This window comes from Meriones unguiculatus, chromosome 12, assembly GCF_030254825.1.
Source record: "Meriones unguiculatus strain TT.TT164.6M chromosome 12, Bangor_MerUng_6.1, whole genome shotgun sequence".
NCBI classification, from domain to species: domain Eukaryota; kingdom Metazoa; phylum Chordata; class Mammalia; order Rodentia; family Muridae; genus Meriones; species Meriones unguiculatus.
This window is the reverse complement of record NC_083360.1, coordinates 55,986,034-56,008,725: the sequence shown is the minus strand read 5'-3', so window position 1 is coordinate 56,008,725 and position 22,692 is coordinate 55,986,034. Positions and strand designations below refer to the sequence as shown.

Here is a 22,692-nt window from a genome sequence, read left to right as displayed (position 1 = left end):
CTTGTTTTCTTATAATTTTTTGTTGTGAAGTTATCTATATCCTATGATTTCTTGGGTGCAGATGCTTTCTCTAGTTGAAATTTTCCCTCTAGTATCTTCTGTAGGGCTGGGCTGCTGTGCAGGTACTGTTTAGTTTTTTTCATGGAATATTTTGTTTTCTCCATCTATGTTGATTGACAGCTTTGTTGGGTATAATAGCTTGGGTTGGCATCTGCAGTCTCTTAAGAGTCTGCATGACATCTGCCTAGGCCATTCTGTCTTCCATTGTTTCTGTTGAGAAGTCTGGTGATTCTGATAGGTCTCCCTTTATATGTTACTTGGCCTTTTTCCCTTGCGGCTTTAAAAAATTAATAATTATTTATTATGTATACAATTTGTGTTTGCATGTATACCTGCATGCCAAAAAATGGCACCATATTCCATTTTAATTGGTTGTGAGCCAGCATGTGGTAGATGGGAATTGAACTCATGACCTTTGGAACAGAAGCCAATGCTCTTAACCTCTGAGCCATCTCTCCAGCCCTTCCCCACACATACTTGCTTCTTTTCATGGCTTTTCTTTGTTTGGTAGATTTGGCGTTTTGACTATTTTGTAAAGTGAGAAGTTTCTTTTTTGGCCTAGTCTATTTGGTGTTCTTTAGGTCTCTTGTATGTTAACAGACGTCTCATTCTTTAAGTTAGAAAAATTTTCTTCTATGATTTTCTTGAAAATATTTTCTGGACCTTGGAGCCTGGAATGTTCATTTTCCTCAATTCCTACTATTCTTAGATTTCATCCTTTCATGATATCCTTGGTTTCTTGGGTGTTTTATATTTGGAACTTTTCCGATTTTACATTTCCTTTGAGAGATATATCAGTTTCTACAGTTGTATCTTCAGCCCCTGAAATTCTCTCCTCCATGTCTTGTATTCTGTTGATGATACTTACCTTTGTGTTTCCTGATCTTTTCTCTAGGTTCTCCAGCTCAAGGTTTCTGTTTGTGTTTTCTTTGTTGATTCTAATTCTGTTTTCATGTCTTGCACTATTTTCTTCATCTGTTTGAATGTGGATTCCTGTCTTTCCACGATGGCCTCTATTTTTTTGTTAATTTCCTTTCTATATGCCTCTACTTGTGCCTCTATTTGTTTGGCTATATTTGCTTGTATTTCTTTGAGAATTTTGTTTGCTTCTTCTTTATGTGCCTCTAATAGCTGGATAAGCTGGCAAATCCATAAAGTCCTGATTTTTGTTGGATGTGTTCTTATGCTGAGCTTTAGCCATCTGCTTATCCAGAACCTTTGTTGTTTGTTCCTGGAGTTTGTACTTCATACTAGGTTCCTCTCTCTCTGATGTCTGGAATATTCTTCAGGATGTTGAGAGAGTTTTACCTCAGTGGCCTACAGGCCTTTCTTACTGTCTTGCTAGTATTCAGATTATGTGAGCTCCAGGAATTGTTTGCCTGTACTCCACTGATAGACCCACAGAAAATGGGTTTCAATTTCAAGAATGCTGTCCCTAGGATCCGTTTGTTGCCCATTCGGCGGGGGTGAGGGATATGATATCTGGCTGCTGGTGAAGAAGGACCCTGGATCTGGGGCTCTACACTCACTCACTTGAAGGTTCACTCACTTGCTCACAGACCTAATCAGAAAACACAGGGTCTCCCCTTGTTCTCTACTCTCAGATTTGGGCCTGCAGAAGCAAATAAAAGTATAGATCTGTCAGATCAGTGGTGTCCACTCTTTGGCCACCGGGAAGAGAGACCCATACTTTGGGCAGCTGCCTCTGCAGTCTCAGTCACCGAGCACGGAGGTTCCTGCTTGGGCTAGCCTCTGCTGCACTGCACCTGCAGCTGCAGACTTTGAAGGCCCACACAATTGCCCCTGCCGTCGCAGACCTAGGATGCCTGTACTGCAGCCACATCTGTGGTCTGTCACTGAGCATGGAGTCTCCTGCTTGGGGCAACCAGTGCCACCTCTGCTGAGCAGGGTGTCCCATGCTTGGAGCAAGGTACAAAGTACAGGGGGGTTGACTATTTGCCACTCTCAGTCCCCAGAGACATCCATGGGTGACCTGGATCCAAACTGTCCCAGGTCACTTGTTGTCCCCTCTTGCCCAGGAAGCCTCAATGTAGATGTTCTGGCTTCAGCTGCCCCTCCACTCACCAGTTTGGGAGTTTCGGTTCCTGTGCTCCTCAGATACCCTGTGCACTGGTCGCCACCATCTTGGACTCTCCATGAATGATAATCTTCAAAGTTAGGGTCTAATTATAGAAGGTTCAACAGACTCAAAGTATGATTCTGATAGGCGAGATAGAACCCAGTTCCTGAGTATGTACGTATTCTCTTAGAAAGTGAGGTCCTAGTAAGCATCAACATCTCAAACTTTCACCTTCCTAACTGTGCCACAGTCTGTCCATGTCATACACTGTGTCTTCAAGTGGCCAATAGTTTGGTTGCATGCAGACAGCAGTAGAGTACCACCTAACATGCATTAGAACCTGGTTCAATATCACACAACTTTTTGAAAATATAGATTTATGGGCTGGTATGTAGCTCACTTGAGGTAGAACATTTGCTTAGCATGGATAAGTCCCTAGGTTCATTCCCTAGCACATGGATAAATAAGTAAATAAAAAATAACAAATGTCTTACATCCAGTTGGTTTGGAAACAATTGTGCTAAGTCATGTGGGGGAAAAAAGCAGAGATATTGATTTAGAAGACTAAATAAAACCAAGTTTTGCACTTTCAGGAAAACTGCAGTTATTGACAGGATAAACCGATTGGCCTGGAACCCCTGCACAGAGGTAGCCCATGGCAGTTCAGTGTCCAAGTGAGTTCATAGTAATGGGGACAGGGACTGTCTCTGACAGGAACTGATTGGCCTGCTCTTTGATCACCTCCCCCTGAGGGGGGAGCAGCCTTACCAGGCCACAGAAGATGACAATGCAGCTACTCCTGATGAGACCTGATATGATAGGTTAGAGGGAAGGGAGGATGACCTCCTTTATTCGTGGACTGGGTGAGGGTCATATGTAGGAAAGAGAAAGGGTGGGATTGGGAGGAGAAGATGAAGAGAGCTACGGAGGGGATACAAATGAATAAACTGTAATTAATAAAAATAAAAATAATTTTTAAAAGAAAATAAATAAATAAATATGAAAAAATACTGCCCTATATTTTTCCTTACAAACATGTTAAATGTATTAGTAAATGTTCTAGAATAATCATAAGTATATAATGCCTTATGTTGAACCCTCTACAGAAAAATAATATATCATATTTACAATATTTCAATGTCTTTTCCTAAAAAGCCACCCAAAATTGATGTATCTCTATAGCCTATGTCCTTTAAGAAAACATAATTTTAGAATTGAGTTTAAATGTTTTACATGTTTGAAACTGTTATCATTTTTGCACAACTTGTTTGGCTGAGTTATAAAATAAAGCTAGTGTAATGCAAAATATGTAGAGCTACAACAAAGCAAATTAAACACAAAGTTGTCTTTTCCCTGTAGGTTTTATATTATTGAGTGATTGTGTAGTTGTCTGGGCCTGGAATAAATAACCATTTGACCTATGGTTCTATTTTGACACTATATATGTTAAGCAGCAGATTCCTGAAAATTCTGAATTTCTTGTGTAGTGTGGGAACTGGCATTTTTTTTCTGCACATTTTTAATCTTTATTTCTCAGTACCTATATGGAGATTCTTATTCATTTGAAACACTAAAACTGAATTCTAATGAGTCAAGCCATAAGTGTTCATTTCATGGGTAATTTCTTCAGGTGCCAAACATCAACCAACATTTTCAGGTCCCAGAGTGAGTACAATTGTTCATTTTGTCATGTGTGTGGCCAGAATGCACTGCTTTGAAGATATTTTACATGAAGCTGTTTTCTTGAAAAGCAACTCCCAAAATCATGTCATTTTTTTTCCCCCGAACAGCTACCTCTGTAATCTAAAAATGATTTAGTGGGATCAAAAGAAAAAAATTTGAGTGGAACCATTTGTCATTGTGTGCACTAGTAAATAAATAGTCTGGTCCTCATAATGAGAGGGCAGGAGAATATATTAGTCTCTAGCCATTAGTCACACATTCATCCATAAAATACTCAAATCTCATTTGAATGAACATCCTCAAGCACATGTACTGGAAGGAGCCATGTCCTTACTGGCACAACATGGAAGACAAATTACTTGGTAACGTTTCCTCTGTTTCATAGTCCACATGAGCACGGTTATTGAGTTTGCAATTAATATTTCTGGATTCTTGCCCACTTACTCTTTAGGATAATGTGAAATGCTAAAAGGTGAAATTTGAATTCAACTTTCCCCAGCTTATTCAAACATGGTCACAATCAGCATCAAGTCTCAAATGTCATTCTCCCATTAAGTCCTTCACTTCCTGAAGATATTCTGGAATCTGTAGCAGGCAAAATTCTTGTATATGATCTGCACTGGCAGAGTGCTTACCTGCAGCCTGACATTTTCCTTCCTTATCATGTTAGCTAACAAATAGCAATCATAAGATTGATAAATATTGAGACATTCTGAACATTATTCAGTCTTATATCTAAAAGTAGACAATTTTTATTTTGTAATATAATTAAACTTTCTGTCAGTTTTTCTAAACATTTTCAGATTCAAATATCTCACATGTTTGTACATTTTCAGATTCAAATATCTCATATGTTTGTACTGGGGGAAATTTTCTTAGCATCCACAATGTGGCCTGGTGTATGAGGATTAAACTGATGGGAAGGTCAAGCTATATGATTTCTTTTATAAAGCTAAACATCTACAAGTCGGTTGAAGACATACAAGAGAGCGTGAATTTTGTAATTCTAATCTGAGGGACGATCTTTTGTTCTTATGATTACTGTTGTGTTTTGGTTTGTTTGTTCCACGGGTCTTGGAAAATCATCTTAATTTAGAATCTGAGTGTTCTCATCTATTGGACAGGATGATTTCATTGCTTCTGAAATACTTCTGAAGATTAAGTGATATTGTTTTGTGCAGTGTTGGAAGAAATGTTCTCTAATAATCATTAGCCAGATATATTCCCAATAAGAAATTAGTAAAAAAAGCTACCTAATTCATTAGCTTATTCAGTAAATATTACATGTTTTCTTTGTGTAAATCAGTACTACAACTTCTCAAAAACAAATTAATATGGATTAAATTTTAATTTATTTTCTATCAATCAAATGCTTTTAAGCTATCAAAGGAAATCATAATCTCAGGAAGGGATTGTAGGAAACTGTGAGAGAAACTGTATGTCTAGACTTTTAATTGTCATTCTTTGCTGTCTTTGTGTCCATATTTAATAATAAAAATACATTGTTGACTCATCATGATGCAAATATGGCTGCAGTATTCATGCTTCTTTTCATTTTTTGAAATAGAAGAAGACAGTCCACTCAAATTAGCTTTTGAAACCTGACCAAATGCTCCAGATGTTCTAACCCTGCCGGCAGAGCTTGTCTCTGATCCATGTCAGAGCCCCAGCTGTCAACAAGAAAGCACACCTGCCAATAGTTTACTGTCAGCAAATGACTTTTCAATTGTATTAGGAAGTGAAGCATACTGCCCAATGGAGCATTCACCTTTGAAAAGAACCCATGTTGCAGTGCGATTCGCTTCCCAAAAACACAACAGCCATGAGAGTTTTCTTAGCCACCAAGACCTTGAACCTGGAACTTCTTCCTCTGCTCCAGCACTAAACCTGATTCCAAACATTAGCAATATCAACAATAACACAGAGTGTTCTAACAGGATGTCTGACATGCTATAGTCTCACTAAATAGAAATAAGTCAACATTGTGAAAGTGGGTGTATTGATAAAATTCACTTTATAAACAAACTGAATCAAAAATAATAATTAAGCAAAATTATTTAAAGCCATTTTTCAACTATTTTTTAACTTTTATTAATTACACTTTATTCACATTGTATCTCCCCATAAACCCTTCCCTCCTCCCCTCCTAATCCAACCTTCCCTCCCCCTTCTTCACGCATGCCCCTCCCCAAGTCCACTGATAGGGGAGGTCCTCCTCTCCTTCCTTCTGATCTTAGTCTATCAGATCTCATCAGGAGGGGCTGCACTGTCATCTTCTGTGGCCTGGTAAGGCTGTTCCTCCCTCAGGGGGAGGTGATCAAAGAACAGGCCAATCAGTTTATGTCAGAGGCAGTCTCTCTTCCCATTACTATGGAACTCACTTGGACACTGAACTGCCAAGGGCTACATCTGTGCAAGGGTTCTGAGTTATCTCCATGCATGGTACTTGGTTAGAGTATGAGTCTCTGGAAAGGATCCTGTGTTCAAATTTTCTGGTTCTGTTGCTCTTCTTGTGGAGTTCCTGTCCTCTCTAGATCTTACTATTTCCTACTTCTTTCATAAGATTCCATGGACTCTGCCCATTTTTAAAAGTCTGATTGGAAGATTGTTCATTATGTAAGTAATGAAATTGTAGAGATTTGGAGAACTTAGAGGTAACTAAAGTTGTAACTAAATTTGGAAAGCGGCAGCTGAGATAATAACATAAATATAAACCATGATCACTATGATGTATTGTAAACTCCCATGTCTCTTTTTGTATGTTTCCTGAACACTGTTGTACTTAATTTTATTTTTGTTTAAAGAATGAAATGGGTCAATAAGAAGAGTTTGTTTTGAGGCCACAGATTCTGAACAAAATTATCCTTTTAATCCTCATGATTTTTATTTATAAAGTAAAATAGTGTTACTCACATAACCTGAGGGGAAAATAAAATTCTGAATCTTGATCATTCTCAACAATAAGTGAACAGGGAGAGCCATACAGCTATAAAGCCCTGTAAGGTGATAATAAACAGTCAGTAGCGTGTTTCTACATTTCCTGTACATTGGATACTTCAAGTTCATGTCTTCAGTCCTCTCCCTGTCCTCCTTCTGCATCTCCCTTCCTCTCCTTCTCTGTCGTCCTTTTATCCCTCCCTCCACCTTCCTTTAGAATTTTTATTCATATATTGAATTAAAGCCCTTGGTGGTGATGGTATTATTCCATTTGTCACTATTTACTTCTTGGGTGCAGATTACAATACCATAATTTATAGCATATTAGAAGATGCAAATATTGATCTGCTTCAAACACTTGATTTCTGGGGCTACATAGCATATATTGATCATTGACTATATGCTGGCATATTCTTCTTTCATATTAGAAAAGGGTGTCTAAATGCATGTCTCTAATTCTAGTAATTAATAAACCAAGGCAAGAACATAACAAGTTTGAGGCCAGCCTGGGATACATACTGAGCTTTCATCTAAAATATATCCAAAAACATAAAATCAATAAAATGAGTCCAACTAAGCTAAAGAAAATCAGATCAGACTGCTGGAATCTAACTCATTCACCACAAGGCTAGTTTGCAAGATCCTTTATTCAGTCTCCATAAGGGAAGGAAGGAGACAAGAAGTAAGTAAAACAAGTAGAAGTGGAATGGGAAAAACTAGAGAGAGTAAGGAAAGGAAAGAGGACATACTAAGAGAGAAGGGAAGGAGAAGAAATAAGAAAAAATCTGGAAAGGAAAAGGAAAGTCATAATGAAGTGAAATGAAATGAAATGAGAGTAGAGGACAGAAGAGATGGAGGAGAAGGGGATGGAAGAGGAAAAAGAAACGTAAGATAGAAAAGCAGAAGCCAGAAAAGCATAATTTGGGTCAAATCATGAGTGCAATATAGCTCATATACTTGAAGGTCACATTCATTTCCATGGAAACACTTTTCACAATTCTGATAACTGATACAGATGCATTTTATGGCCTAGTGTTCATTCATACCATTCTAACTACATTGACATTCAACAGATACCTTATATATATCTATTTTAAAACCACATGTTGGATTCTGGATACAGGTCAATTGTAGGGAATTTAGCTTGTTTGTGTAAAGCCTTAGGTTTGATTTCTAGGACTACAAAAGTGAACAAACAAAATACAAATAATAAAACTCTGTATGATACATGACCATCATTTTTCTCACACTGTTCCTTTAATGTGTTAGTATTCAATGGAAAAAAACATAAATATCTATGAAGGTTAAATGAAATAAGGTCACCTAGAATTAATACTGGAAAGCAGAGACTAGGCTAGGTAACTGAGGCTATTCACGCTAAATGGATAATAACAGACCTTTATTTTAAATAATAGAGTGATATGTTAAAAGGTTTCGACCTCAATTTGTCAGCTCTGTATGATTTAGCAATTAAACATTTACTAATTCTTTCCTAATAATTTTGTAAAGTTTATTAAAGGTCGTGTTGATTATGATTATAAGGGAGGCTTTGCAATCTGTTCTAGCTCCATAAACATTCATATGGAGATTTTGAGTAGATTTAAGGTGTTTTTTTTTTTTTCAATAAACAACAAACTGCATATTGACTGCAAATGGAGGGTCATATATAACCTTTATGGTTAGGTTGGTAAAATAAGGTACATAATATCTGAATGCCCACCATCCCAACACCCTTTGTAGAATCATTCAACTGTACTTATTTTATATTTTCATAAAAGTATATATTTGTGAAAGTCTATTTTATGTGTTTTGTTATATTTTAATTTCCCTTGGGTAAACAACAAAGAGTAGAAGTGCTAGCTCACAGATATTTTGAAATACATGAAAGCAAAGAGAACCTCTCAGCAGTGGTTGGGAGCATCAGCCTTCTGGCTTAACTCTGAAGCCACAACCACATCATGCTCTTTAAGTTTTGAATTATTTTTCTAATTTATTGGAAATAAGTAAAAGAATAAACTATTAAAATTGTGGCACTTAATTATTTTAATGTCAACAATTGCTGTATTTTTTTAGTCTTTTTTCTCTTTTATAATTTATTTATTTTTATTAATTATACAGTTTATTCAATTTGTAGCCCAGCTGTAATCCCCTCCTTTGTTCCCCCCCAATACTACCCTCCACCCCTTACCTCCTCCCATGCCCCTCCCCAATCAGCTGATCGGGGAGGTTCTCCTCCCCTACCCTCTGACCCTAGCCTATCATGTCTCATCAGGACTGGCTGCAATGTCTTCCTATGTGAACTGATAAGGCTGCTCCCCTCATCAGGGGGAGGTGATCAAAGAGCCAGCCACTGAGTTCATGTCAGAGACAGTTCCTGTTCCCATTACTAGGGAACCCACTTGGAGACTGAACTCCAAGTCTTTCTATCTACCCCTTCATTCATAAGGTTCCCTGCACTCTGCCCAAAATTTGGCTATGAGTCTCAGTATCTGCTTTAATACCCTGCTGGGTAGAGTTTTTCAGAGGTCCTCTGTGGTAGACTTCTGTTCTATTCCCTGCTTTCTCCCTCTTCTAATGTCTGTAGCATTTTCCTTTCTGAGTGAGGATTGATCATCTTACCCAGGGTCCTCCTTCTTGCTTTGCTTCTTTAGGTGTACAGATTTTAGTATGAGTATCTTATAGTATATGTCTAATATCCACTTATAAATCAGTATATACCATGTGTGTCTTTCTGCTTCTGGGATACCTCACTCAGGATGATATTTTTATTAGCTCTATATGTATATGTGTATCAGTATGTGGATGCATGCATAAATATGCTTAAGTGTATGTGTACCCAATTTGCACATATAGAATACCTTTAGGGTTACATATATATATATATATATATATATATATATATATATATATACTTGAATATTTTACAATTATTGAAATTCTCCTTTATCTTTAATAATACTTATCTTCAAGACAACTTTGATATAATACTCTATATTTTTATGAACAGTATTTATCACCTGCAGTTTCTATCATCATTTCAACTTGCTGTTAAACACTTGTTTTACCTACTTAGTATATACTTGAATATGCTTCACAATATACTCAGGCAACTTTGGTGATTTATATGAATGGATCGGCATAAGTTTGTGTTCATTTGTGTTTGTTTCTTGCAGTGTGGCTAAATATGCATCTGTTTAGGTCTAAAGACATGCTATTCCTTTTTAGTGGACCTGCTGATTATTGACTGTGTTTGTCATCTTCTTTGTCTGTATTCATTGTTCTTCTACCTGATATCTTTTCCATTCATTCTGAAGACCTTTATCTTTCCTTGAAGCACAGAACTGCTAGTGGCAAATTGTGTTTACTCCATAAGACCATGAGAGTTTCAGTTTCCTTTTTCTTGTATTTTTTCCCTTAGAACAGCCAAAAACAAACAAAAAATAAGCAAAAAAACATGTGCTACCTCAAGATCTAGCTATACCACTCCTAGGCATATATCCAAAAGATGCTCAAGTATACAACATGGAAATTTTCTCAACCAGGTTTGTAGAAGATTTGTTTGTAAAAGCCAGAAGTGGGAAACAACTCAGATGTTCCTCAGTTGAGGAATGGATACAGAAATTGTAGTACATTTACACAATGGAATACTACTCAGTTATTAAAAACAAGGAAACCATGAAATTTGTAGAAAAATGGTGGGATCTAGAAAAGATCACCCTGAGTGAGGTATCTCAAAAGTAGAAAGACACACATGGTATATACTCACTTATAAGTGAATATTAAACATATAATGTAGGATAATCATATTAAAATCTGTATACCTAAGGAAGTTAATCAAGAAGGAGAACCCTGGGTAAGATGCTCAATATTTATTCAGAAAGCAAATGGAACAGACATCAGAAGAGGGAGAAAACAGGGAACAGGACAGGATATTATCACAGAGAGCCTCTGAAATACTCTACCCAGCAGAGTATCAAAATACATGTTGAGAATCAGCCAAACTTTGGGCAGAGTACAGGGAACCTTACGTAAGAAGGGGGAGATGGAAAGACCTGGAAGGGACAGGAACTCCACAAAGACAGCAACAGAACCAAAAAATCTGGGCAAAGGGGTCTTTTGTGAAATGGGTACACCAAAAAAGATGATGCATGGAGATAACCTAGAACCCCTGCACAAATGTCGTTCATGGCAGCTCAGTGTCCAAGAGGGTTCCCCAGTAATAGGAAGAAGGACCATCTCTGACATGAACTCATGCGCTGCTCTTTAATCATCTCTACATGAGTGGAGAGCAGCCTTAACTGTCCACAGAGGAAGACAATGAATCCAGTCTTGATGAGACCTGATAGACTAGGGTCAGAAGGAAGGGGAGGAGGACCTCCCCTATCATTAGAGTGTGGAAGGGGAATGGGAGAAGACAACGAAGGGAGGGTAGGATTGGCATGGGATGGGGGAGCAGCTACAGCTGGGATTCTAAGTGAATAAACTGTAATTAATGAAAGTAAAATAAAAATTAAAAAATGAAACATTATTTCCTTTAATGCAATAACCGTTTTCCTTGGGTTCCCCTGAAAACTTTCCCAATATCTTTCATTTTTAACTGTTTTTCTGTAGTATTCCTTGGTATTGTGCCTAATATTTTGGTATGTGTGATGCAGAAGGTTACAGAGTATGTATGGATTTGTGGTTTTTAATTTTATCAAATTTGGAAAATAATTATATCTACCAAGTAATTAATTTGTCCCAAAACATCTAGATGAGTACATTTGACAATTGACTTAAGTTGGAAATTTAAAGGCAGTCCCTTTCATATTTCTGGAGCATTAATATTATTTTCCTAATATTGAGACCTCTATATTTATGATGCTACATGTTTCATGATGCCTTCAGTCTGCTGTTCAATCTCAGAGTAAAACCTCAACTTCTTTATGTACTGGCAGCTATACACCAACAGGCAGTATAACAAGAAGAGAATCCAAGTTATGTAAGCACACATTTCAATCCTCTACTGAACCAACCCTTCTAAATCATCTTGAACAAATTGCTGAATTCCACCAGCAGAGTGAAACAGTTCTTGAGTGGGGACTGAGAATTGAAAGAAAATTAAAAAACCAACACACTATACAGGGGATCTGTTCGAGAGGCTTAATATTAGAAACTGTCACACAGGTTTATTCCAACAATCCCTTTTCATAGTCAGCGCAAAGCAACTCCATGCAATGAAGGGTTTCATGGAGAAGTCAAATTTGTTACTTCAACCACCTCTTTGTGTGATCCTCACACAAGCAAAAGGAAGTGAAACAAAAGGAAGCAAACCATCCTGCTTATCCCTGACTCCAGGTGAAAGTCAGGGTGAAACATGTTTTTCTGCTGAGAGCTCAATAACAAAGCAGACTGTCAAAGCAGGGGCTCTCCACACTGAGTACTGTTACAGTCTAACCTAGGCACTTGGATTTACACTGCGGGATGAAGCTGCTCTTAATTCTTTGAGGGTTATGACAGTTTCCTTATTTGATATTGGCAAATAATACCAAAAAATGTTTGAAACCTACAGAAGGATATTTATTTTCCATTTAATCTTTTAAATCTCATTAGAGTTTTAGCAATCCTATCACATAGAAAAGATGTAAGAATATACAATCTACTGATCATGGGATTAGAATATGAACAAAAATACCTTATGCAACTTCTGTGTATAAATTCTTAGCAGAACCAATACCTTGTATGTATATCTAATATTTTCTTACCTGTGTTGCATAGGGCAAAACTCAGTAACTTCAATCTCTAAGTATAAACACTAATGCACTGATTACCCACAAACAAATAGAAGCCACGGGGGAAAAAAGGAAGAAAGAAAGAAATTACTCAACTTCCTATTACTTTAACAATGCATATACTTTTTCAGTTTAATATCTAATACAGTCTACTAATCTTACATACTCGAATCTGTGTTAACTAGTATAATTACTTTCTTTTTTCTCATTTATTTATTTTACTCACTTTATATTCTTGTAGCCTCATCCATCCTCCCCTCTCAGTTCCCCCTCTCTCCCTTTCCTTCTCCCTCTTCTTATACTCAGAAAAAAGAGCTTCCTTTCCTTGATGGATCATCAAGGTCCATCAGGACTGAACGTGTCTTCTTCCCCTGTGGCCTGGCAATACAGTGCCTCCAGGGAAGAGAGATCTAAAAGCTAACAAATGAGTCCATCTCTGATGCAGTCCCTTACTAGAGTACCCACTTGAAGCCTAAGCTACTCATCTGCTACATCTTTGTAGGGTTTTTAGTTTCAATTTATGCATGGGCCCTGTTTAGCTGCCTCTGGTAGGTAGGTCTTTGGTTGAGCCAGACATAAGTTGGGAATTCCCTCAATTTCTGTTTTGTCTGCTCTATCCTTATCCCTGCACATCTTGTAGGCAGGGATAATTTTGGGTGCAAGTTTTTGTGAAAGGGTTGGTGTTCCCTACCCTTTACTAGAAGACTAGCCTAGTCAGAGGTGTCCTCTTCAGTTGCTATGGTCTCTTCTTCTAGAAGTCTCTGCTTGAATCCTTCTCATATCCTCCCAAGAACCTACTCTGACTTAGGTGTACAGTTTGTCAAAGAGATATCCTCAACCTCAGTTTATCTTTTCTCTACAGGCCTTCTGTCCTCTCACCCTTGCTCTCCTCAGGTCTGGTCTCTATCCTCTTAACTCTCTGTGCTCCCTCTCCTACCTTGTTCCTTCTTTTCAGCCATTACCTCTGTCTATTCTATTTCCTTTTCCAAATGAGATTTATGCATCCTCACTTGGGTCTTCCTTAGTACTTATCTTCTTTGGATCTGTGCCTTGTAGTATATTTATCTTGTATTATATGGCTAAAATCCACTTATAAGTGAGTACATAACATGCGTGTCTTTCTGGGTCTGCGTTACTTCACTCTGGATGAACTTTTCTACTTTATCCATTTGCCTAAAATTTTCATTATTTCTTTGTTTTTATTATATGAGTAGAATTCCATTGTATAAATGTGCCACAGTTTCTTTATCCATTCTTTGGTTGAGGGACATCTAGGTTGTTTCCACATTCTGGCAATTACAAATAAAGTTTCTTTGAACATAGTTGAGCATGTGCTCTTATTGTATGGCAGAGCATCTTTTGGGTATATACCCCAGAGAGGTATATCTGGGTCTTGACGTAAAATATTTCCATTTATTTTAAGAAAGCACCATCAACAGCACATGCTGTGAAGAGAAGAGGACTCTTCTTCACTGCTTTTGGGAGTGTAAACTTGTATAATTACTTTCTTATCAATATGTCTTCATTAACATTTTTAATAAATCCTACTATTTTCCTCTATCTGCTTATTTACTCTATTGGTACTTTTTTCAGCATTTGTCTGGGTGGAATTTCTTGTTTATTTAAACCTGTGTAAGGTACTGTTTTTTGACATTACATTCAATGCTTTCACTGTCAGAGATATTGCCTCTGTGGATTACACTCACCTGTCAAACTGTCTATAAACACCCTTGGTATCTCAACATACACATACATAACAGCCTATGTAAATCTGTGGAGGAGAAATCATGTATGTTTATCTCACATACCTATCCTGAACACCATGTACCCAAGATACCCAAGATTCAGTACACACACACACACACACACAGTGTATTAAAGTAAGTGGCTTTGTGAATAACACATTTTCTTCTGATCTCTTTATACCCTGATCTCTTTATACACATCACGGAACCCTGGCTGGCAGATACTTGACAGGCAATGAACTAGCAAAATGTTAACTAACCAAAGTTACAGAAATAAAGCTATGTGGTCTACAGTGGGAAATAAGACATTAGTTAAAACAGTGGATTCATTTGTACAATTAATAATTTTAGAAGAATGATTCTTGATGCACCAGAGTAAAAGAGGAATATTACTTCTGTAGAAGGAATCTCGTTCTCACAAAATTAAATTATGCAAGTGCTCTGATATGATAATGTTGGCAGTGCTAGAGGTGGGGGGTGTCACTAATAAGAAACCTGTGAGAGTAGTATGGTAATTGGAAAGTGGGTGAAAACACAGATTTATAAACATAAGATTTTAAGTATTAAAGTTATCTGTATGTGCTTAGAGTTTGGCAGGTTAGAAGAGCAAAGTGCTCTTTGCTGTTCTAACCCACAGAATTAAAGCAGTAGTTTTTAGAATAGCACTCTAACATCCTATAAGAATTTAATGCAGTTTCTAAATAGGGACAAGACTCTTAGCTAATAGCCGTGTGCACTTTGAGAAAACTGACTCTATAAGTACATTTTTATCTAGTGCTTCAAAAATGCACTACATTAACACAGATTACTGACTTAACTCTTTCAGTCAAGAATATTCTTAGGGCCAAAAATATGTTCTCAAATGTATTCTTTGTCAATTTTATACGTGTATATAATACAGCTTTTTCTCTCTCTCACTTGTCATAACCTCTCCTCCCCCCCTAAAAAACAAAACTAAAAAAACCTTTCACAATTTTTGTCCTTTTTGTGACCCATGAAGTTTAAACAGAGTACATTGTGTGACCATGCATTTAGAAATATGAACTATCTTCTTACCCTGGGGAAAGCCAGCCCACAGCTTAAATAGCCTCTGGGTAGCCAACCCCAGCGTGCCACGTGGGCAATGCAGACAGGTCCACATACAGGGAAGCAAGCCAGATCCTCAACCTTAGCCAAATATGTAGTTGTTTGTGACAGAGAGCACTCACCATCCGGAAGGTGGAAGGCAGAAACCAGCTCCATCTTTAAGGCGCAGCATTACGCATCTCGGAAAAAAAAAAATAAATAAAATAAAATAAAAAAAGAAAGAAAGAAATATCCACTGGAGACTGTTATCTTTTATATGATTCCTAAATAAATTTGTGTCAAGTTTATTTAAAAAAAAAAAAGAAAGAAATATGAACTAGAGGCTGGTATGCTCAACAAGTGGGTACACAGCTAAATAGAATGATTGCTTCTCTGTCAGAATCTATCAGTAGTGAATAGAGGAGTAAGATTTCATGAACCTCCTCTTCATCTCTAATTAACTGCTGACACATCCAGTCTTGTTCAGGCCCAGTGAAGAAAACATCAGCTACTGTGAGATCATGTTCACAGTGGGCCCTCTGTACCCTAAAGATGTCATTTCTCAGGCCTTCTCCCAATATTCTGTTTTCTTTCCCCTCCATCTTGCACTATGTTCCAGGATCTTTAGAGGTGTCATATTTAAATGAATTTCTAAAATTTAGTTAGAACTCTTAGAATTATTTCAGTGGTGTGTTTTAGAGCAGGAAGAATGGCAAAGATGAGCTTATGACTGATAAGGAAAGGTCAGTCTGCCTGGCCAGGAAGTAAAGGTTTTTAGCAGAGGTATCCCCTGTTATCCCAGGACAGGCTCCTGGTTCTACTCCACCCTCAAGATGCTGCAGTCACAGAAGACTTCCTTCTATTTGGACATTCTAGGTTGCTCTCACTTAGCATGTGGTCCTGCTGACACCCCTACAGAATGTTTTCTTCTCCTGTCTTCATAATTTCTACTACCCAGATCTTCAAGAAAGTGCCAGATATGAAAACTCATTCTCTAACACATGCCCATTATTTTATTCTGTCACACTATACTTACCTAGAATTATCTTGTGGTTCCATTTGCATTATATTTTATGTTTATTGTGTGTTGTACCATAATCCAATGCACCATTAGACCTCAGACAAGTACCTGGCATTAGAAAGCACTCAGTAATAACGTAAATGTCGTATCTGCAATACCAGGCTTACTGGGTTACAAAAGAAAATGTCAAAAGTATAATTGTAGAATACATATTCAAATGTAGCTGGCTATTTTTATCATTTTATTCTCAGAACAAAAGAATAAAATTTATAGTACTTTATTCAATGCCAGTTCAGTATTTCTAAGCATTTAATTCATGTTAGATAGCTACTTTTAACCAAAGCATAATCTTTATTTGGATTTATTTTATCATCTTTATTTGGATTTAGACCATTCATTGGAAAATGAAAATAACCCTGTAAGTCCTCTCTGACATCATGTCTCAATGTCAGTTAAGAAATACATCAATATTTCCACCCCTGTCTGTCTGCATTAATTCATACATTACTATGCACTTGTGTCTTGGCATCTGCTGGTTCAAGATTCGCCAGTTTGGAGTACATCATCACTGACTCGGCTGCCATATGGCTTCCCTTCTTTGTTCCAAGTTTTGATCAGTCAAATGATGTCAAACTGGCTGATGGCATTCTCAGGAAGGAAGAGGTTTGGTATGGAGCCAAGCTACTGAGGTGTTTTCTTAAAGAAAGATGTGTGTTAAGTTGTAAAAAATGCATAACTATATAAAAATATACTTTAGGGGCTAGTCAGGGCTTTGTAGGCCTTGAATCTAATCCCTTAGGAGGCAGAGGCAGGCCAAGTTCTCTGGGTGTAGGCCCGTCTGGTTTATAGAGGAAATTCCAAGACAGCCAGGGTTACCTAGTAAAACCCTGTCTCAAACAAATAAAAAAACAAACCCAAAATGGAATTAAAAAAAAAAGTCAGTGTGAATGATTTTCTTAGAGACAGCTCAGAGATAAATTGCAAAATTTGTTTTATCCCTAAAGGAAAATTCTTTTCCTAAAATTTCAGCTGGTACTGGGCTCATGTGCCTGACTGAAATTATTCTTCATTACCATTTGTGTTAGTTTTATTCCCTCAAAGCCGTGCAGCCTCTTCTTACACTGACAGCAAGTGAAAGAGGAAAGAAAGCTGATGATGTTGTATTTTAGCAATGTTTAAATGACTCTAAATTTCTCCGGAATGTTTTGAAAGATGCTCCGATCATAATCTCATCATCTGGAAATGTACAAAGAAGTCTGGCCCATGCCTTTTCTATGACTTATTCCAAACTGTTCAGCTTTGTATTGCTTTCACAATTCCCAAAAGCAGCAGAGACCACTGTAAAGATATGCAAAATGACACCGAAGAAATGAAGATAGAAGAAAGAAGGTATAGAGCAATAAACAGAAGAGACTAAGATAAGTGTAAAGTGAATCCGGATAACAAACAAAGAGGCTAGAAAATGTTAACAAAGCCTTTCTCTGAAATTGCTGGGTCCAAAACAAATAGTACGAAAGTCTGGCCATAAATTTACAACATCCATGAGATGTTCTTAATATTCATTTTTTAAGAAGTGTAGCTCCTGGACCTGTAGATGACTCAGCAGGTAAATGCACTTGCTACAAAAGCCTGATAACCGGAGGTTGATTTAGAGTTTGATTCAGAATAGGTGAGATGAGAAATGAGAGAATTAACTTCCAGAAATAGGACTTTTGACCTCCACACACATATTGTGGCACATGAGGACCTATACGCACACAAGGACACATACCACATAAAAATACACACACACAAAGAGAGGGAGATAATAAATATAATAAAAATGTATTTTAAACACGTTGTTTGTGCTGTAGCAATGGCTTTGTAATTGAGAGCATTTATTATTTAGAAGAAGCAAATTTTGCTCCCAGCATGTACATGGGGGTTCACAACCATCTAACTCCAGTTCAAGAAGACATGATGCCCTCTTCTGGCCTCATTAAGTACCCTACAGCACCAGATAGATACTCATCATAGGGAAAAAACTCATAAAACTAAAAATAATAAAAATGCAGCTTTGTAGTGCCAAGGATTCATAGAAACATTGTCAACAGGAGGGCTTCATAAACATGACAGGTTCTCCCTGAGACTCTTAGTCTAACTCAGCAGTGAATGCATGTGAATGTCAGAAGCACTGCTTTGGAAAGAAAGGGAGCAAGAAACAGAATGCAATTCTCTATCTCCCATTCTAAAGGAAGCCATAGATTTGTTTTCTGAACTTGGATTGCATGACAGAAGGACTGTGAAATGATCATGTTTGAGGAATTCAATAATAAGAACAGCACAATATTAGAAGGTTTTAGTTAGGCTTTAATAAGTATGTATTGTTTTGAGATTTTATATTTTTATTTTAATTTTTATTTCTCCATTTTATATTTCATTTTAGGCCCCTCCCACCTTTTCTTCCCTCCCTGGCCCCACCATTCTGTCCCTCTCTGGTTCCCCTATCTGCCTACCCTACTACTCAGAGAAGGAGAGCCCCACCTATCACCCACCCAACCCTAGCACATCAAGTCACAATGTGATTGAGCACACCCCTTCCCCCCCAACCCTCTGTAGTCGGTGCGGTACCCCAGCTAGGGAAAATGATTCAAAAGCAAGCAACAGAGTCCATTCCCCTTACTAGGGAACTCACATGAGGACCTAGTTCACCATCTGCTATGTCTTTGTAGGAGGCCTAGGTTGTCCATGCATTGACCTTGTTTGGTGCTTCACTCTATGCAGGCCATCCTGGGCCCTGGTTAGTTGGCTCTGTTGGTCTTCTTATGGAGCTCCTATCCTTTCTGGGTCCTTCTATCCTTCCCCCAACTCTTCCACAAGACTCCATACACTCCATCCATGTTTGGTTCTGAGGCTCTGAATCTGTTTCCATCAGCTCCTGGATGGAGGCACTCAGTGGCTAGGCTCCTGTCTGCAAGAGTAACTGAGAATTGTTAATTATGTCAGGAGTTGGCTTCCTCCCATGGGGTGAGTCTCAGGTTGGACCAGTCATTGTTTAGACATTCCCCTCAAGCTCTGCTTTATTTTTGGCCCTGAACATCTTGTAGGCAGAGTAAATTTTGGGTCTAAGATTTTGTGGTTAGGTTAGTATTCCCCTCCCTCCACTAGGAGTTTTAGCTAGATAGAGGCTGGCCTCTTCAGTCTCCATGACCCCCATTAGTAGGAGTCTAGCTAGAGTCACCCTCCTATCATCTTAGGAGCCTACCCTGTCATAGATCTCCAGCTTGTGACAGAGAAGTTACTGCCCAAGGTTTCTCTTCTCTCTGCAGGCCTTCTGTCTTTCCACCTCTGTTCTCATCTGGTCTCATACCAACCCTCATATTTCTCAATGATCCCTCTGTTACTGTTTCCTCTTTTCAACCACTTTCACTCTCTATTTCGATTTCTGAGGGAGAATTAAGCACCCTCCCTTGAGTCATCTTTGCTACATATCTTCTTTGGGTCTCTGAGTTGTAATATGGTTATCCTGTATTATATGGCTAAAATCCACTTGTAAGTGAGAACATACCTTGTATGTCCTTCTGGGTCTGGGTTACCTCACTCAGGATAATCTTTTCTAGTTCCATCCATTTGCCTGAAAATTTAATGGTTTCCTCGTTAACAGCTAAGTAGCATTCCATTGTGTAAATGTACCACAATTTCCCTGAGGGACATCTAGGTTGTTTCCAGATTCTAGCTATTATGAACAGCTGCTATGAACAAAATTGACTTAGTGACCTTGCTGTATTGTAGAGAATGTTTTTGGGTATATTCCCGGGAGTGGTATAGCTGGGTCTTGAGAAAGAAATTCTCCCAATTTTCTGAGATATCACCACCAGATTTATTTCCAGAGTGGTTGTACAAGTTTTCACTCCCACCAAAACTGAAGGTATGTTTCCCCTTTTTCCGTATCTTTGCCAGAATATGCTGTCACTTGTGTTTTTAATCTTAGCCATTCTGATGTGTGTAAAATGGAATCTCAGAGTGATTTTTTGATTTGTATTTCCCTGTTGGGTAAGAAAAATGAACAACTCTTTAAGTGCTTCTTGGCCACTCAAGATTCCTTACGTTATTTGTGGCCATTGTGAAGGGTGTTGTTTCCATAATTTCCTCTTCATCCCATTAGTCATTTGGATACAAGATGGTTACTGAATTTTTTTTTCTTTTTAGTTAACTTTGTATCTCATCACTTTGCTGAAGGTGTTTATCAGCTGTAGGAGTTCCCTGGTAGATTTTTTAGAGACACTAGGTATGGTATCATATCATCTTCAAATAGCGATACTTTGACTTCTTCCCAATTTTTATCCCCTTGTTCTCCTTTAATTATCTTATTTCTTTGGCTAGGATTTCAAGTACTATATTGAAGAGATGTGGAGAGAATGGGAAGTCTTGTCTTTTTTCTGATTTCAGTGGAATTTCTTTAATTTTCTTTCCATTTAATTTGATGTTGGCAATAGACTTGCTGTATGTTGCCTTTATTATGTTTAGGTATGTGTCTTGTATCCCGGATATTTCCAAGAGCTTTATCATGAAGGAGTGTTGGATTTTCTTAAATGCTTTTTCAGCATCTAATGAGATGATCATATTTTTCCCTTTCAGTTTGCTTATATGGTGAGTTATATTGATGGATTTTTATATATTGAGCCACCCCTGCAATTCTGGGATGAAGCCTACTTGATACTAGTAGATGATATTTTTGATGTGTTCTTTGATTCAGTTTGCAAATATTTTATTGAGTATTTTTGCATCAATGTTTATAAGGGAAATTGGTCTGAAATTCTCTTTCTTTGTTGTATCTATGTGTGGTTTAGGTATTGGGGTGACTGTGGCCTAATAAAATGAGTTTGGCAATGTTCCTTCTGTTTCTATTTTGTAGAATAGTTTGAGGAATATTGGTAGTAGCAATTCTTTGAAAGTCTGGTAGAACTCTTTACTGAAACCATCTGGCCTTGGCTTTTTTGTCTGTTTTTTTGTTTTGTTTTGTTTTTGTTTTTTGTTTTTTGGATGGGAGACTTTTAATGATTGCTTCTATTTCCTTAGGAGTTATAGAACTATTTAATTTGTTTACCTGATCTTGATTTAACTTTGATAAGTGGAATCTATTTTAAAAATGTCCATTTCACTTAGATTATGTAATCCTTTAGAGTTCAGCCTTTTGCAGTAAGACCTAATAATTTCTTAGATTTCATCAGTGTCTGTTGTTATGTCCCCCTTTTCATTTCTGATTTTGATGATTTGGATACTCTCTCTGCCTTTTAATTAGTTTGGCTAAGTGTTTGTCTATCTTGTTGATTTTCTCAAAGAACCAGCTTTTGGTTTCATTGAATCTTTGTATTGTTCTTTTTGTTTCTACTTAATTGATTTCAGCCCTGAGTTTGATTATTTCCTGCCGTCTACTCCTCTTGAGTGTGTTTGCTTTCTTGTTTCTAGAGATTTAGAAATATGGAAAACTTCACAAATTTCCATATCATCCATGTACAGAGGCAATTTTACTCTTCTCTGTATCATTCCAATTTTAGTATATGTGTTGCTGAAGCAAACACAAGTGTGTTCATTTATATTGGTTATATTACCCATAATTATTTCCACAATTTAACAATTCTCTCTCTGAAAATAGCATACTAGTGGCATCTCTGTGGGATTAAGAATCCAAGTTTGAGACCCAGCACTATAGCAACTTAACATTCCTGTAGCTAAAATTAAAGCTTGAATGCTATAAACTGTGTTCATATTATATGTGACATGTTTAACACTTACTTGATGTGACTACATAAAATTTTCTTAATCACTTTGTTCCTATATTTTTTTCTAAAGAAAAGAAGAAAAAGCAAACTAACTCTACCTGTAACTCTACCTGTATCATAATAGATTTGAATAGGAATTGATTCGGTCCAGTCAAGAACTGTTTACTTATCGTACCAATTGTACCCAGCACATAATACGCTTAGTATGTCAGAAACTTAGTCCCTTAGTAAATTAGAAAGCTTGTCTCCTTTACGGCTTTCTGTGGCATAAGAGAAAACAAAACAGTTCTCAAAGAACACTGGTAATATGATAAACATTCCTAGCAACTTGAAGCATCCGGTCAAGCTTTCTTTGAATCACAGAAACTGCAATTAGTAAGAGGAGAGGCAGACATGAAGGTGGGCGTTCCTTGTTCATTCTGCTCTCTTCTGAGTCCTTTCACCAGATTCCACCCCTGCCTTTAAAAAGGAAAGGCAATGCCAAACTTTTTTTTTTCCACAAGAAAGTTGTAATTGAAAACAAGAGTGCTGAGCTGAATATGGCTTCAGCAGATTCCTGGTTAAATTA

At 37.4% G+C, this 22,692-nt stretch overlaps 1 protein-coding gene and 1 non-coding gene across 36 annotated transcripts in view; one reads left to right on the top strand and one right to left on the bottom strand.

Moving 5' to 3' along the window:
* The window catches only part of Ptprd (protein tyrosine phosphatase receptor type D), a 2,581,289-nt gene that overhangs the window by 1,229,761 nt on the left and 1,328,836 nt on the right, over window positions 1–22,692 (top strand). The gene's annotated exons all lie outside the window — the stretch shown is intronic.
* LOC132646955 (U6 spliceosomal RNA) lies at window positions 21,817–21,923 on the bottom strand. The gene has a single exon (XR_009585277.1). It is a non-coding gene; the product is annotated as a U6 spliceosomal RNA (small nuclear RNA).